Raw genomic sequence first — 16,517 nt, 5'->3', positions numbered from 1 at the left:
TGACTGTTGGCTAGCGCCGTGCGGGTGCAATGGTGTCACAGACCAAAAACTTTGACACCAGGCTTGCTGAGGCTATGAAAGCGCTTAAAGGGAAAAATGTTGACCTGCTCGAGAAGAACAGTGAGCTGACCAAGCAGAACGGCGAGCTACTTGAGAAAAGTGCGCAGCTGTCCAAGCACAATGAGGAACTGCTCGAGCAAAAAGCCACTTTGACCGAGGAGCTGCTGGAGAGTCGGGACGCCCTGAAGAAATCCAATGAAGACAAAGAAAAATTCAAGGAAAGCGCCAAACTCAACTACCAACGATCCAAACAGCTCGAGCTTGATTTGACTGCAAACAGGCAGGAGACGGAGGAGCTGGAAAAGCACGTGAAGGAGCTTGAGGAACTTGAAGCCAAGAACTTGGAGAAGTACAAGGAAGTAACCCATCTTTGCTTCTATGAGTTTTGGAAGCACAACCGGAAGGTCGACTTCTGCTACCTGTCAGATCGCTTAAGGCGGACTCTAATGTCCCAGTGTGCCATTCGCCTGGAGGAGGAAGAAAGGGCTAAAGTTCCTGCCTCCCTAAAGATCTCCCTGGCAACGGGGATAGATCGTGCAGACAATGAAGCTGGCGTAGCTGTGACCAGGATGCTCCTCAAGACCCTCCAGCCTCTTAGTCTTTTTCCTTTCTATTTTTTAATCTTTTGATTACACAACTTACGGGTCGTGATGTAAAGACACTTTAATTTTCTAGTTAAAATTTTATTGCTGCATGGGCAGCTGTTACTTTTAATTGAACAATTACATCCGAGCAGTAACTGCTCACGGTGTAAAATGTTTCCTTAAGATATTATAATATTTTCATTTTATTATAACATATGTTCGTATGACCGAACTTAGCATAGTACTTTGGTTTGATTTAACAAAATACAAATTTTTGAAAAATACTTTAAGTACCCTAGCATGCTTTCACTTATTTTTCTCATGTGTTTACATACCTTTTGATATGCCTTGCTTACTAGATACCTTATATGCCCTCCAAGTGATTGAGGAGCTTTAGGTCCTTAGTCACTTGCCTTGACCAAAACCTGTTCGAACATTACTGTTCGGAGTAAATGAACTAAAACGATAATACAACAAAACAACACACGTAATGAGCAAATACTTGTAATAAATACAATAATTGGCAAGAATGACTGGCTGTGCACAGTCCCTTATATTTCTCATAATAAATGGACAAAACGTGTCTATACGAGTGATCAATAAGATCTTACACTTATAAGCGATTAGTCACATGAAATGACCAACCCTTTTTCATAACTTGTAAAAAGTAAAATTAATACAAGTCGATTCTTTAAGAAGAATTGTTTATTGAAAGTACTTGCGCAGGTGTTCTCCATTCCAATAGTGAGGAACAAGATCTCCATTTAAGTGAGCAAGTTTGTAGGTGCCTGGATGGATGACTTCTTCAATCTGGTAAGGCCCTTCCCAATTAGGTCCGAGTACTCCAGCAGCCTGGTCGCAGGTGTTTAGGAAAACTCTTTGAAGTACTAGATCTCTAACGTTGAATTTTCTTTCACGCTCTTTAGAATTGAAATATCGGGCGACTTTTTGCTGGTATGCAGCTACTCGAAGTTGGGCTTGATCACACTTCTCATCGATCAAGTCCAGGGATTCCATCAATAGTTGGTTGTTAAAGCCTTGATCGTACTTTATTCTGCGATGCGAGGGTGGATCTAACTCAACAGACAACATAGCCTCATACCCATAAGCCAAAGAAAATGGAGTATGGCCTGCTGCTGTTCGGTGGGAAGTTCTGTACGACAAAAGGACTTCTGGCAATTGTTCTGGCCATGCACCCTTAGCTTCTTCTAGTCTTTTCTTCAGAGTATCCTTCAGCGTTTTATTGACTGCTTCGACTTGTCCATTTGCTTGGGGATAAGCTACTAAAGAAAAGCTCTTGATAATCTTGTGCCGTTCGCAAAAGTCTGTGAATAAATCACTATCAAACTACGTGCCGTTATCTGAGACGATTTTCCTTGGCATTCCATAGCGACAAACGATGTTTTTAACCACAAAATCCAACACCTTCATGGTCGTTATGGTTGCAAGTGGCTCAACTTCAGCCCATTTAGTGAAGTAATTGAGGGCAACCACATCATACTTGACGCCGCCCTTTCCTGTGGGCAAAGATCCGATTAAATCTATATCCCACACTGCAAACGACCATGGACTTTGCATCTGTTTCAGTTCATTAGGGGATGCTTGTGGGATTTTGGACAACCTCTAGCACTTGTCGCACCTCTGTACAAATTCCATCGAGTCTTCATTCATTGTTGGCCAAAAATACCCTTGCCTCAGGATCTTTTTTTACAAGCTTTGCCCCCCAGCGTGGTCCCCGCAAAAGCCTTCGTGTACCTCCTTCATCAATTCCTTGGCCTTCTCTTTCGAAATATATCTAAGGAGTGGCATTGAGTATCCCCTTCGGTACAAGATTCCATTGACCAGGATATACCTAGCAGCCTGCCGCTGAAGGGTCCTAGCTTTGTTTCTGTCTGTTGGTAAAACGCCTTGCGTCAGATACTCTATGTATGGTGCCATCCATGTATCCGCCACCTGGATCACCAGAGTGGTCTCCTTTGCTTGGATGCTTGGCATAGATAGCCATTCAACTGGCACTATGTTCAGAGTATCAGCATCCTTCACACTTGCTAACTTGGCTAAAGCATCAGCGTTTGAATTTTGGTCGCGAGGTACTTGCTGAAGGGTATACTTGTCAAACTGCGCTAATAGATCCTTTGTTTTTTTTTTAAATAAGCAACCATCTTTAAACCTTGGGCCTGGTACTCTCCCATGACTTGATTTACCACCTGCTAAGAGTCACTGTAGATGTCAAGTACCTTTATATTCATGTCCCTGGCTAATCGTAACCCAGTGAGCAACGCTTCATACTCAGCCTCATTGTTAGAAGCAGTGAAGTCAAACCTGATTGCGCAGTGAAATCGATGCCCTTCAGGCATAATCAGGATCACCCCTTCCCCTACGTGATGCTCATTGGAGGAGCCGTCTGTGAATAACTTCCATGAGGGAGGTTGGTTTTGAGACTTAGGCTCTCCAGGCTCTTCGGACTGCTCGATATCTGGAAGTTCAGTGAACTCTGCAATGAAGTCAGCCAAGGCTTGCCCTTTTATCGCTGCTCGCAGCAAGTAAGAGATATCAAACTACCCACGTTCAACCGCCCATTTAAACAATCTGCCAGCGGCCTCTGGCTTTTCCAGAACTTGCCGAAGAGGCTAGCCGGTCAAAACCGTGATTGGGTGAGCTTGAAAGTAAGGTCGTAGCTTCCTAGAGGCCAAAAATAAGCAATAGGCTAACTTTTCAATGGGTGGGTACCGCAGTTCCGCTCCAATTAGCCTTTTTCTCACATAATAAACAGCCTTCTAGATGCCTTCTTCTTCTCTTACTAAGACAGCACTAGCAGCATATTCTGTAATCACCAAGTAGACAAACAAAGTTTCCTCATCGACCAGCTTCGATAGAATGGGTGGTTGCGCCATGTGAGTCTTCAATGCTTGGAAAGCCTGCTCGCTCTCCTTCATCCATTCAAATTTCTTGTTGCCTCTGAGTAGATTAAAAAATGGAACGCACTTGTCCATTGATTTCGAAATAAATCTACTGAGAGCGGCAATTCTTCCAGTCAAACTTTGAACTTCCTTAATCTTTGCTAGCAATTTCATATCGATCAGGGCTTTGATCTTCTCGGGATTGTCTTCAATTCCTCTCGAGTTAACTATAAATCCCAAGAACTTCCCTGATCCTACCCCGAAGGAGCATTTGAGGGGATTCAGCTTCATCTGATATTTGTTCAAGACGTTGAAGCACTTTTGCAAATCCACTATATGCCCTTCTGCTTTCTTCGACTTAACCAGCATGTCGTTGACATAGACCTCCATGTTTGTGCCGATCAGCTCCCTAAACATGTGGTTGACCAGTCACTGGTAAGTCGCACCAGCGTTTTTCAAACCAAAAAGCATTACTTTGTAACAGTAAAGCCCGGTGTCAGTCCGAAAGATAGTGTGATCCTCATCAGGTGGGTGCATACTAATATGATTATATCTGGAGTATGCATCCATGAATGAGAGAATCTCGTGCCCTGCAGTGGCATCGACCAGTTGGTCGATTCTAGGGAGTGGGAAACAATCTTTAGGGCATGCTTTATTAAGGTCTGTGAAATCCACGCATGTTCGCCATTTGCCATTCGGCTTGGGAACTAGTACGGGATTAGAGACCCATGATGGATAAAATGCCACCCTGATGAACCCATTCTCCTTTAGCTTCTCGACTTCTTCTTTTAGGGCCTTTGATCTATCTTTGTTGAGTAGCCTTCTTTTCTGTTGCACCGGTGGAAAACTCTTGTTGATGTTCAGGACATGGCTGATGACTGCAGGGTCTATTCCAACCATGTCTTTGTGCGACCAGGCGAAGACTTCCTGGTTCTTCCTTAAAAACTCCACCAGTGCTTGTTTTGTTGTTGTCTCTAATTTTTTACCGACTTTCACAACCCTGGTCAAATTTTCTTCATCGAGTTGGACCTCTTTAAGTTCCTCGATGGGTCCTATTTCTTCCTCAAAATCCCCAAAGCGAGGATCCAGGTCTCTATCCTCCCTTTGGACAACGCCCTATTTGGTGACATTATCACCTGATTGGGCCTGAACATCAACTGCCATTTGCAACTCTTTTCCGGGAACTTCCCTCCACACACCTTTCTTTGCTTTGGTTATCGAGGCATTGTAGCATTTCCTTGCTTCCTGCTGATTTCCCAATATGCATCCTACCCCTGCGTCTGTTGGGAATTTCATGGCAAGGTGCCATATTGAAGTGACAGCTCATAGGTCGACCAGGATTGACCTCCCAATTACATCATTGTATGCCGAAGGACAATCAACTACTATGAAAGTAGTAAGTAATGTCCTGTTAGTAGGTGCAGTACCTGCTATAACTAGAAGCCTAATCGACCCAGTTGGGGTGAGCCCTTCGCCGAAAAAACCATAGATGGTTTGGTTGCATGGCTCTAGGTCCTTGATGGACAGCTTCATTCTCTCCAGTGAAGACTTGTATAGGATGTTGACCAAACTTCCTGTGTCAACCAACACCCTCTTCACCATCATGTTGGCAACTTGCACGTCCACGACCAGCGGATCAAAGTGTGGGAAGCGTACGTGCTGAGCATCGTCTTCAGAGAAGGTTATCAACTCTTCCTCTATTCGAGCCTTCTTTGGTGCTCGATCTTCCACACTCATCATCTCAATGTCCTAGTTGTGGCATAGGGTTCGAGCGTATCGTTCCCTTACCTTCCCATTATCCCCTGCAAGGTGTGGGCCGCTGCAGATGGTGAGTAGAGTGCCTACCACGGGAGCTGGCTGTAAAGGTGGCGAGCACTGGCGTGCAAGCGCCTGGTCGTTGCCACCTTGAGCCTTTCGCTGAGACCCTCCTGCGACTCGTACATATCTCCTTAGATGTCCCTGCCTAATCAGGAACTCAATCTTGTCTTTCAACTGGTTGCATTCATTAGTGTCGAGCCCGTAGTCGTTGTGAAAATGATAGAATTTCATTGTATCTCTCTTAGAGATATACTTCCTTATGGGCGCGGGACGCTTATAAGGCACGTTAGAGCTGGTCACCTGGTAGACTTCCACTCGACTTTCGACAAGGGTCGTGTAGTTGGTGAATCTTGGCTCATATCGATTGCTTTTGGGGCGTTTATTGTCAAAGGCTGACGGCTCATTGTTTGCCCGTTTTCCACCATTCCTACCATTGTCATTCCCATTGCCCTTGTCGTTGCCATTGGGCCTCTCCGACCCGTTGGCAGCCTTGACGGGTTCTTCCTTTGGCCCCTTATCTTTCGTTGGTGATTTCCCCTCATTTGCAATCGCGTCCTCGAGCTTGATGTATCGATCAGCCCGATCCAAATACTCCTGGGTACTTCTTACCCCATTATTTCTTAGGCTAATCCAGAGGGGTGAATGGCGCCTAACCCCAGCAATTAGGGCCATCATCTTGCCTTCATCACCCACTGAGGAGTGAAGCGCTGGACATATTCCTTTAAGAGCTCTCCCTCTTTTTGGCGTATCTCGACCACCTGGTTAGCCTCTGTGGGGTGTACGCGACCCACATAGAATTGTTCGTAAAATTCATTCACGAACATCTCCCAAGATACTATACTAGTAGGAGGGAACTTAAAGAACCACTCCTGGGCAGTGTCAGATAGTGTCGCGGGGAAGATCCTGCAGCGAGCATCTTCCGACACTTTTTGTATATCCATTTGTATCTCAAACTTGTTAACGTGAGATACTAGGTCTCCGTACCCATCAAAGTTCGACAGTGTTGGCGTCTTAAATTTACTGGGGGTTTCAGCCGCAGCAATCCTCTGTACAAAGGGAGTGCCCCTCCTCCTATCGTACTCTATGTGGGACGTTCATCCCTCGACCAGCGGTTGTACTGCCTGGTTCAGAGCATCAATCTGAGCCTAAACCGCTTCTGGGACTGCAGGAGCAACTGGTGCTGGGGGAGTGTACTCATCATGTCTTTCACGACGGTCATTGAGTACGTCCCTTAAATCGTCATCCCTATGTCTCTGCTCGCTAACTCCTAGCCGATCAAAGACGTTCTGCTGCCTGGGTTGCCCCCCAGCATTATGGATAGCTGGCATATTTTCTCTAGGTGGGGGGCTTCTGCCTCCGCCTCTTTCCTCATTCCCCCGACCAGCATTTCCTCTACCAGAGTCAACTTCATTATAATTGTAGCCGTCTCTAAACTGGGGCTGGCTACGGCGTGACCTACTGTTCACGCTATTTCCTCCTCGGGCTGGAATTTCCTGAGTGTCAGGGAGAGGCCTGCGCTGGTCGTTGGGTCCCCGTGCATTGTTATGCCGTGGGGGGCCCCTGACCGCAGAGCCTGACTCGATGTTCCTGCTGTTGGCAGAAGGATGCTCTCCCCTGCTCGGTGGATTCGGCTCTTCATCCCCTGGGCGTCTAGGGATGCGGGGCGGCTGCCTGACCCTATTCTGCCTCGGGCGCTGGGGATTGCCTCGACTAGCCTGAGATGGAGGATACTACTCAGGATCCCTAGCTGGGACATCATCCTGAGCAACAAGTGGCTGCTCCGGCCTTTGAGGGCTTGCTGGTTGGAGCGGAGGACTAGGATTGGGAGCCATCTGGGGGCGCACTCAGCGGCTGATCTGGCTGAGAGGCTAGCACAGCCTGACTCCGAGCCAATTGGATGGCTTCTTCGAGAGCGGCCATGGCATCCCTCTGTCGACGGTCCATGTCCGCTTGCCGCTCACTCAGCTCCTGACGCTGGCGTTCTATTTCTCTCTGCTATAACGCCATTGTCTCCGCAGCATTCTCCTGATTGGCCCTCAGATTAGCCAATTCGTCCTGCAACACCCCCAGTGTTGCCCTAAGCATTTCCGAATCTAACTCCTGCTCTTCCAACTCTAAATGTGGTTCATTTTCAGCCACATTTGGGGGAGGAGGTTAGGATGATGCAGCGCCAGCGGTCTATCCAACTCTCTTGGATGTCTTTGCCATTAGATTTTCTTACAGTTTTTTTATCAATCTCTCAATGAAAGCACCAGAATGTTGACCATCGATTTGGCCAACGACATGGAGTCAAAAATACGACAGGAAAAGAAATGACAAGTAAAAGTTTAATCTAATGGTAAGAAGAAACACCAACAATTTATAGTGGTTCGGCCCCAATGAATGGTAATGACCTACATCCAGTTAGTGCTTGTTGAGTCTAGTTTTTGTTATGTTCTGGTGATGTTTTTAGTAGTCTTTTATTTCATTTTTCTTTCATTTAGTGCGGGTTTATGTTTTGTTTGTGTGTTTTTGGGAATATCAGGAAGAATTGAGCATGTGGAAGAAAATGCCAAAGAAAGGGAAGAAATAATCAAGTTTTTCATCATATTTTGATTAAGAATGGTTCTCAACACAATTTGGAAGTGTTGGTGAAATTTTTGGATGAAAACTTGAAAAAATTGAGAAATTCCTTAAGAGCCAAGGCATGAGCAAAGTGGAGCCGCGGCTAGGGGGAGAAACAGAAGCATTGTGTTTTAGGACATCTGCGGGCCGCGGCATGGCTATAGAGAGCCGCGGCATAGATGGGCACTCTGCCCAGAAATCATTGATGCGGGCCACGGCATGGCTTCAGAGGGCCGCGGCATTGAGAGGATCTTCTTCCCAGGAATTATGACACGGGCCGCGGCATAGTGTATGGAGAGCCGCGGCCCGCCTCTTTAAAATCTGAAATCGTAGGTTTTAAATGAGGAAAAGGAGAAGAAAAACATATGTACGGACGAGGGAGAAGTTCTGGTTTTGGAGGCTGAAGCTTAGAGTATTTTTACATGTTTTTCTTCTCTTCCTGATGTTATCTTTAATTTTTGTTGTGATTAGCACTATGACTATGAACTAATTTTCTGTTTAGGATGTTCAATTGAATCACTTGAATCTTTGTTATGACCTAATGCAATTTTAATTTTCTTCTTCTTCAATCTTCTTCAATTCCATATAATCTGTTCTTTTAAATTGATTATTGATTGGCCATCTTTAGTCATTTACATATGTTTTTAAGTCAAAATCTGAGAAGTGAGATTTAATTATGCTGTGGTTATATTGGACATAATTCTAATTTAGAACGAAAGTATCTGAATTAATTGTGTGACTGTTATTAAGTTGATTGAGATTAATGCTACCTGCGTGGTTCAATTTACCATAGAAATATAGGAAATTATCATCTAGGTTGAGTTTATAATTCATAGTATGATTATAGGCTGATTAAATTAAAAGTTTTTTTTTCATTAGTTGTTATTTTATTTAATTTTCAATTATTGTTTCTGCAATTTGTAGTTTCTTTTGCTGCATTTATAAAAATCAAAAATTTCAATTCATCAAATAGAACAAGAAATTAATTGACTGGTAATTGGTAAATCATTCCTTGAGGACGATACTTGGTTTTACCATTTTATTACGAGTTTGCGACTGTGTGCACTTGCATAGCTATAAATTTCGCAACAAGATTTTGGCGCCGTTGCCGGGGACTGAAAATAATTATCAATATCAGTCTAATTAATTTTTATTCTAATTTGATTTTATTTTATCTTGTTTCTAATCTGTTTAGTTGCTTAATTTTTCTATCTCAGGTGAATTTTGGTATATGCGTGGCAGAAAAGGAAAAGCCACACTTGTTCTTCTGAATCCCGAGATTTAAAAGTCTTGCAATCAAATCAGAAAGAGCAAGAGAGAGACCCAGAATTCTGTGAAGATGGCACAGAATGATGGGGATGGCAGGAATGTTCTAAATCCAGGAGTTGTACAAGGGGTTCAGGCTCAGACCAATGCTGAGAGGAGCCTGAGAGATTATGTGCTACCCACTCTAACGGGAGTACAAAATAGTATACGCCCACCAGCTGTAGAGGCCAACAACTTCGAAATCAAGCCTGCTATTTTACAAATGGTGCAGTCCTCTGTGCAATTCAATGGGTTGCCCTCTGAAGATCCTCACACTCATTTGTCCAACTTTCTGGAGCTGTGTGGAACCTTCAAATATAATGGGGTGAGCGATGACGCAATCAAGCTTAGGCTCTTCCCATTTTCTCTAAGGGATAGAGCTAAAAGTTGGCTGAACTCTCTGCAGCCAAACTCTATTGTCACCTGGCAAGATCTAGCTCAGAAATTCTTATCCAAATTCTTCCCTCCGTCCAAGGCTGCTAAATTGAGGGGAGAGATAAATAAATTTTGCCAGAATGAGGGAGAGTCACTGTATGAAGCTTGGGATCGGTTTAAGGAACTCCTGAGAAGATGTCCTCACCATGGCATTGAACAGTGGATGCTAGTACAAAATTTCTACAATGGTTTATGTCCAACAACCAGAACTATTATTGATGCTGCAGCGGGTGGCACTTTTATGAGCAAGAGCGCAACTGGCGCTTATGAGTTGCTAGAGGACATGGCCACAAATAACCATCAATGGTCTGAGGAAAGATCATCTGGAGCTAGAAAGGTAGCTGGGGTGCATGAGCTTGATGCAATCACTGCTTTAACAGCACAAGTAGCCTCTCTAACCAAGCAGTTACAACAGAGCAGTGTATCTGCTAATGCGGTTCAGATGGCGGTGAGGTGTGAAATGTGTGGTGGTGCTCATTCTGTCGATCAGTGCCCTATCTGTATAAATAATAACACCTCAATGGATCATGCCCAAGTTCAAGCAGTGGGAAACTTTCAAAGGCCGCTCAATAATCCATTCTCCAACAACTACAATCCTGGGTGGCGAAATCACCCCAATTTTTCGTGGAAGAATAATCAAGGTCAACAACCTCAGTTTCAGGGCCAATTTTAGAATAACATGCCTCAGCCACCTATGAATCAAGCTTATCATCACAACATTTTAGGCCTCAACAATCAATGCCTCAACCTGAGAGGCCTAATGAACTGCAAGCTGCCTTGTTGACTCTTACTAATACTCAGACTCAATTTATGACTGAGACCAGATCCTCTATTCGAAACCTTGAGACACAGGTTGGGCAGTTGGCCAATATGCTCAATAACAGACCCGAGGGAAACTTGCCTAGTAATACTGAAGTAAATCCCAAGGAGCAAGTACAGGCAATTACTCTGAGGAGTGGGAAGCAAACTACGCAGCCTAGATCTCCACAGGCAGTGGTTAAGAATAAAGGGATGGGTGAACAGTCTGATTCAAAAAGGGTTACTGAAGACCATCAACAGTCAGAACAGAGTCCGCCAGTTGTTATTGAGCAGCCAGTTAGAGTTCCATACCCTCAGAGGCTTAGAAAGACTACACTTGATAAACAGCTTTCTAAGTTTCTTGAGGTATTTAAAAAGCTGCACATAAACATTCCTTTTGCTGAGGCCTTGGAGCAGATGCCCAGTTATGTTAAGTTCATGAAGGAGATCCTGTCAAAGAGAAGGAAAATGGAGGACTATGAGACTGTAGCGCTCACTAAAGAGTGCAGTGCTATTTTACAAAGGAAATTACCCCAAAAGCTGAGAGATCCAGGGAGTTTCACCATACCTTGCACCATTGGCAAGTTTGAATGTAAGCACGCCTTATGTGATCTAGGGGCAAGTATCAATTTGATGTCCTTATCAGTGTTCAAAAGACTTGGTTTGGGGGAGGCAAAACCCACAACTGTCACTTTACAGCTCGCAGACCGATCGTTAACACATCCACAAGGTATTATTGAGGATGTTCTTGTGAAGGTGGATAAGTTCATATTTCCCGCTGACTTTATTGTTCTAGACATGGAGGAGGACACAGATGTCCCAATTATTCTTGGCAGGCCATTTCTAGCAACAGGCCAAGCTCTTATTGATGTTCAAAAGGGAGAGCTTAAGCTTAGAGTTCAAGGAGATGAGGTGGTCTTTAATGTCTTCAAGTCTATGAAGTATCCGGTGGCTAGTGACAGCTGTTTTAGTGTGGATGTGATAGAAAAGGCAGTCTCCAAAAGAAGGGTGAGCAGTGATGCCTTAGAGGCAGTACTATTGGGTGATGAGGGCGATGATGATGATGATGCTGAGATCAGAGAATGTGTAAACTGGATCAACTCGTTCTTACCATATTGGAAGAAGTTTCAAGAACTTGCAGATGCGACTGATAAACCGCTTACCTCTATTCAGCAGCCACCGCAGTTGGAATTAAAGGTCCTCCCAGATCACTTGCGCTATGCTTATCTAGGAGACAATGAAACCTTACCTGTCATTGTGTCAGCTGACTTATCAAATGTAGAATTGGAGAAACTGTTGAGGGTATCTAAGGGAGCATAAATTGACCATTGGGTGGACCTTAGCAGATATTAGAGGAATCAGCCCATCGACAGTGATGCATAAAATTTTGTTGGAGGAGAATAGCAAGCCATCCATAGAGGCTCAGAGAAGACTCAATCCAGCTATGAAGGAAGTAGTATTGGAGCAGATTCTTAAATGGTTGGATGTTGGGGTGATCTACCCAATTTCTGATAGTGCATGGGTGAGCCCTGTGCAAGTGGTACCTAAGAAGGGTGGAATGACTGTGGTGAAAAATGAGAACAATGAACTCATTCCAACAAGGACTGTAACGGGGTGGCGGATTTGTATAGACTACCGCAAGCTTAATAAGGCCACAAGGAAGGATCATTTTCCTTTGCCTTTCCTTGATCAGATGCTCGATAGATTGGCGGGCCATAGCTACTACTGTTTCTTTGATGGGTATTCTGGGTATCATCAGATCGCTATTGCACCAGAAGATCAAGAGAAAACAACCTTCACATGTCCTTATGGCACATTTGCTTTCAGGAGAATGCCATTTGGACTATGCAATGCCCCTGCAACATTTCAACGGTGCATGATGGCCATATTTTCAGACATGGTAGACCGGTGTATTGAGATATTCATGGATGATTTCTCTGTTTTTGGTTCATCATTCGACCTCTGTTTGGGTTACTTGGAGAACGTGCTGCGTCGTTGTGAGATGGCAAATCTGGTGTTGAATTGGGAGAAATGCCATTTTATGGTGAAAGAGGGGATTGTTCTTGGCCATAAAATTTCAAGTGAGGGAATTGAGGTAGATAGAGCAAAAATTTCTACCATTGAAAAGTTGCCTCCACCAGTTTCAGTCAAAGGCGTTAGGAGTTTTCTTGGTCACGCTGGGTTCTATCGGAGATTCATCAAAGATTTCTCAAAGGTGTCCAAGCCTCTCTCGAATCTGCTTATGAATGGAGTTGTCTTTGATTTTAATGACGAATGTTTGAGGGCGTTCAATTTCTTGAAAGAAAAGCTAATTTCTACTCCAATTGTGATAGCTCCGAATTGGGAATTGCCTTTTGAGTTGATGTGTGATGCCAGTGATTATGCAGTGGGGGCAGTTCTGGGACAGCAGATTGACAAGGTATTCAGGTCTATTTATTATGCTAGTCGGACTCTAAATGATGCTCAGCTGAATTATGCCACTACAGAAAAAGAGTTGCTAGCTATTGTGTTTGCCTGTGATAAATTCCGACCATATCTTATTGGTAACAAAGTGATTGTCTACACTGATCACTCTGCCATTAAATATTTGATGGCAAAGAAAGATGCCAAGCCCCGCCTGATTAGATGGATTCTTTTGCTTCAAGAATTTGACTTGGAGATTCGTGACAAGAAGGGCAGCGAGAATGTGGTGGCAGATCATCTCTCTAGACTTGAGTTGGAGGAGACTGAAAATAAGACAGCAGTGCAAATCAATGATCATTTTCCTGATGAGCAGTTGTTTGGGGTAAGTGAGACTTTAGCTGTCCCTTGGTTTGCAGACATAGTGAACTTCTTGGTTGCAAAAATTGTGCCTCCTGAAATGTCAAAGCAGCAATTAAAGAAATTCTTTGCTAAGGTGAAACACTACTATTGGGAGGAACCTATTCTCTATAGGCACTGTGTTGATCAGATTATCAGAAGGTGTGTTCCTGAAGAAGAGATGCAGTCCATTCTTAATCACTGTCATACTCAACAATGTGGAGGGCACTTTGGAGCATCAAGAACAGCAGCCAAGGTATTACAAAGTGGTTTCTATTGGCCGTCATTATTCAGGGATGCCAATGTTTTTGTCAAATCTTGTGATAGGTGTCAGCGAACTGGTAATATCTCGAGGAGAAATAAAATGCCTTTGCAAGGGATTCTTGAGGTGGAACTGTTTGACGTTTGGGGCATCGATTTCATGGGGCCTTTTCCACCATCTTACAACAATGAATACATTCTATTGGCAGTGGATTATGTATCCAAATGGGTGGAGGCTGCAGCAACTAGAGCCAATGACGGTAAAACTGTCCTTAATTTTCTGCAGAAACATATTTTTACTAGATTTGGCACTCCCCGAGCTCTGACTAGCGATGAAGGGAAACACTTTGTGAATAAGCAACTGGATGCATTGTTGGCGCGTTATGGAGTTTATCACCGAAAAGCTTTGCCTTACCATCCTCAATCAAATGGGCAAGCTGAAGTTTCAAACAGAGAAATAAAAAGCATCCTTGAGAAGACCGTTGACAGTTCGAGGAAGAATTGATCGAAAAAGTTAGATGATGCGATTTGGGCATACAGAACTGCATTTAAAACACCAATAGGCATGTCTCCTTACAGGTTGGTGTTTGGTAAAGCGTGTCATTTGCCAGTTGAATTGGAGCACAGGGCATTCTGGGCTATGAAAAAGTTGAATTTTGATTGGAGTGCCGCTAGTGAACGAAGGCTGTTGCAACTGAATGAACTTGACGAGTTCAGAAATGAGGCCTATGAGAACGCCAAGATTTATAAAGAAATAACAAAGGCTTGGCATGACAAGAACTTAATCAGAAAAGAGTTCCAACCAGGGCAGCAGGTACTTCTTTTCAATTCAAGACTACGACTGTTTCCTGGCAAATTGAAGTCAAGATGGTCAGGGCCATTCACTGTCGTCCAAGTCTTTCCATATGGTTCTGTGGAAGTTCGGGGCAATTCAGGTGATTCCTTTAAAGTCAATGGTCAGAGATTGAAGCCATACTTGGGTGGTAGTTTTGATCAAGTGAAGTCTATCATCCTTTTGAAGCCTCTCTGAAGAGGGGTTCAGCATCCGGCTAAATGACGTTAACGATAGCGCTTGTAGGAGGCAACCTATGTTTTACTTGCTATTTATTTTACTTTTGTATATGTAAACAATGGATATTTGGTTTATTTTTGGACTCTTAGAATCGTGAAAAACGTGAAAAATCAAAAAAAAAATTTAAAAGATCAAAAAAATAGGAAATCCTTAAGGGTCGCGGCATAGCCATATGATGCCGCGGCATTGGGGGTTCCAGAGGCCACGGATTTATGAAGTATATAGGCGGGCCGCGGCATAGATGAGGAGGGCCGCTGCATTGAACCCTAGTTTTCCCAAAAAATCGAGGCGGGCCGCGGCATATGTATCAGAGGGCCGCAGCATTGATCCCCAGAATTTTATGCGGGTCGCGGCATGGTCAGAGTAATGCCGCGGCCCGAGTCCGAATTTGGGATAAAAAACCCTAATTTGGCCACATTCTCACTCATTCTCACTTTCAGAAACTATTCTCCCACTCAAAACATCTTTTTTCTCTCTATTTCTTGAGACTTCCATCAGCCAAGGAGATAAAAAGAAGAACTTTTGTGCCATTCAAGTAAGTGTATCTTACCTATTCTAGTGTTTTTGATTGGAGAATAGTTTGCATTGTGGTATTGTGGATTGCTCTGTGCTTGTCTTGGGGGTTTATTCTTGTTTGAAAGAAACTATGGGTCCTTAGAGAAATCCCCCTAGAGGTACCTCCTCCAAGAAAGCCTCCTCCTCGCGCACTCAACCACAACCAACACCCGCTGCCCCAGCTGATTACGACACGAATTTATTTGTCAATAAGGACGTCGCTGATTTATTTAAAAGAATTTATAAGAGATCGGTGGTAAGGGAAAGGGGGTTTGAGCTTAATGAGGCCACTACTGTTCAAAACCTTGGTTATGACATTATCAAAGCTGAGATAGTGCGCCGTAAGTGGGGTTTCCTTTGTGACTCTACTCATGTGGGCTCAGCCAATTGCTCTCAATTATATGAATTTTTTGCCAATTTCTCATATCAAGATGCAGAACAGAACAATTTTATCAGGTAAGTTCTCTTTCCTTGTTCTTTTCTTTCTCACATTAGGGACAATGTGCATTTTAAGTTTGCGGGAGAGCTTATTTTGTTTCGTTTTGTTTTGTGCGTTGTTTAGTTTAGTGTTTAGTTTGTTGTGTTATTTTCTGTGTTGTTAGTGTAATTGTTAAACCATCATTCTTGTCTGTTGTTGCTTTGTCTTTGCTCGTGAAAAGGAAATTGAATTCAACTGTGTGCTTGGTTCAATTGTTTTAGAGTTTAATCTAAAAGTTTTGTGGGAAATTTTTAATATGTTTCAAAAATGCAACATTTTTTATTTTATTATATGAGTTTGACTAGGGTTGGTGGAATGATAATTTGACTTTGATAGAACTTGCATTATTTGGCCTTTGAGGCGAAATCATTGATGACATGTGTTTAGAAAAGTGATTTAGGCAATTTATTGGATCGATTGTGCCTTTCAAGCCAACCTTGATTTAATTATCCTTAGTTACTCTTTTTGAGCCTTAAACTTGGTTTTTGTTCTTAATTATACTATTTGAGCCTAAATTTCCTAACGTAATTATTTCTGTTTTCCTTTTCCTTGGTTATCATAAGCATATAATTTGTGGGAAAGAAGAATGAAAAATAGTAAGGAATTTGTATGTTTGGAATGTAGTATGATTGTACAAAAGAGGAGAGAGAGAAGTCTTTGAAAAAAAAATAATAAATAAAAAAAAAAGAAGGAATCACTTTGTCACATTCCTTGATTATATAGATATGAAAAATCTTAAGTTTGGGGAAGTGTGATTCAGAAAGAAAAAAAAAAAGGTATAAGAAAATGAAAAGTGTTGTAATCTCTCTCTATAATTGTATAAAAGGGTGATTTTTGGTGTGGTAAAG

The 16,517-nt window shown here is 43.1% G+C and overlaps 1 non-coding gene across 1 annotated transcript; it reads right to left on the bottom strand.

Annotated features, from left to right (window-relative positions):
- Window positions 1-9,752: 9,752 nt before the first annotated feature.
- On the bottom strand, window positions 9,753-9,859 carry LOC133820050 (small nucleolar RNA R71). The gene has a single exon (XR_009886484.1). It is a non-coding gene; the product is annotated as a small nucleolar RNA R71 (small nucleolar RNA).
- Between the last annotated feature and the right edge of the window lie 6,658 nt (window positions 9,860-16,517).

Source organism: Humulus lupulus, chromosome 2 (genome assembly GCF_963169125.1).
Source record: "Humulus lupulus chromosome 2, drHumLupu1.1, whole genome shotgun sequence".
NCBI lineage: Eukaryota > Viridiplantae > Streptophyta > Magnoliopsida > Rosales > Cannabaceae > Humulus > Humulus lupulus.
Note: the sequence above shows the minus strand (reverse complement) of the source record. Positions and strands in the feature narration are given on the sequence as shown.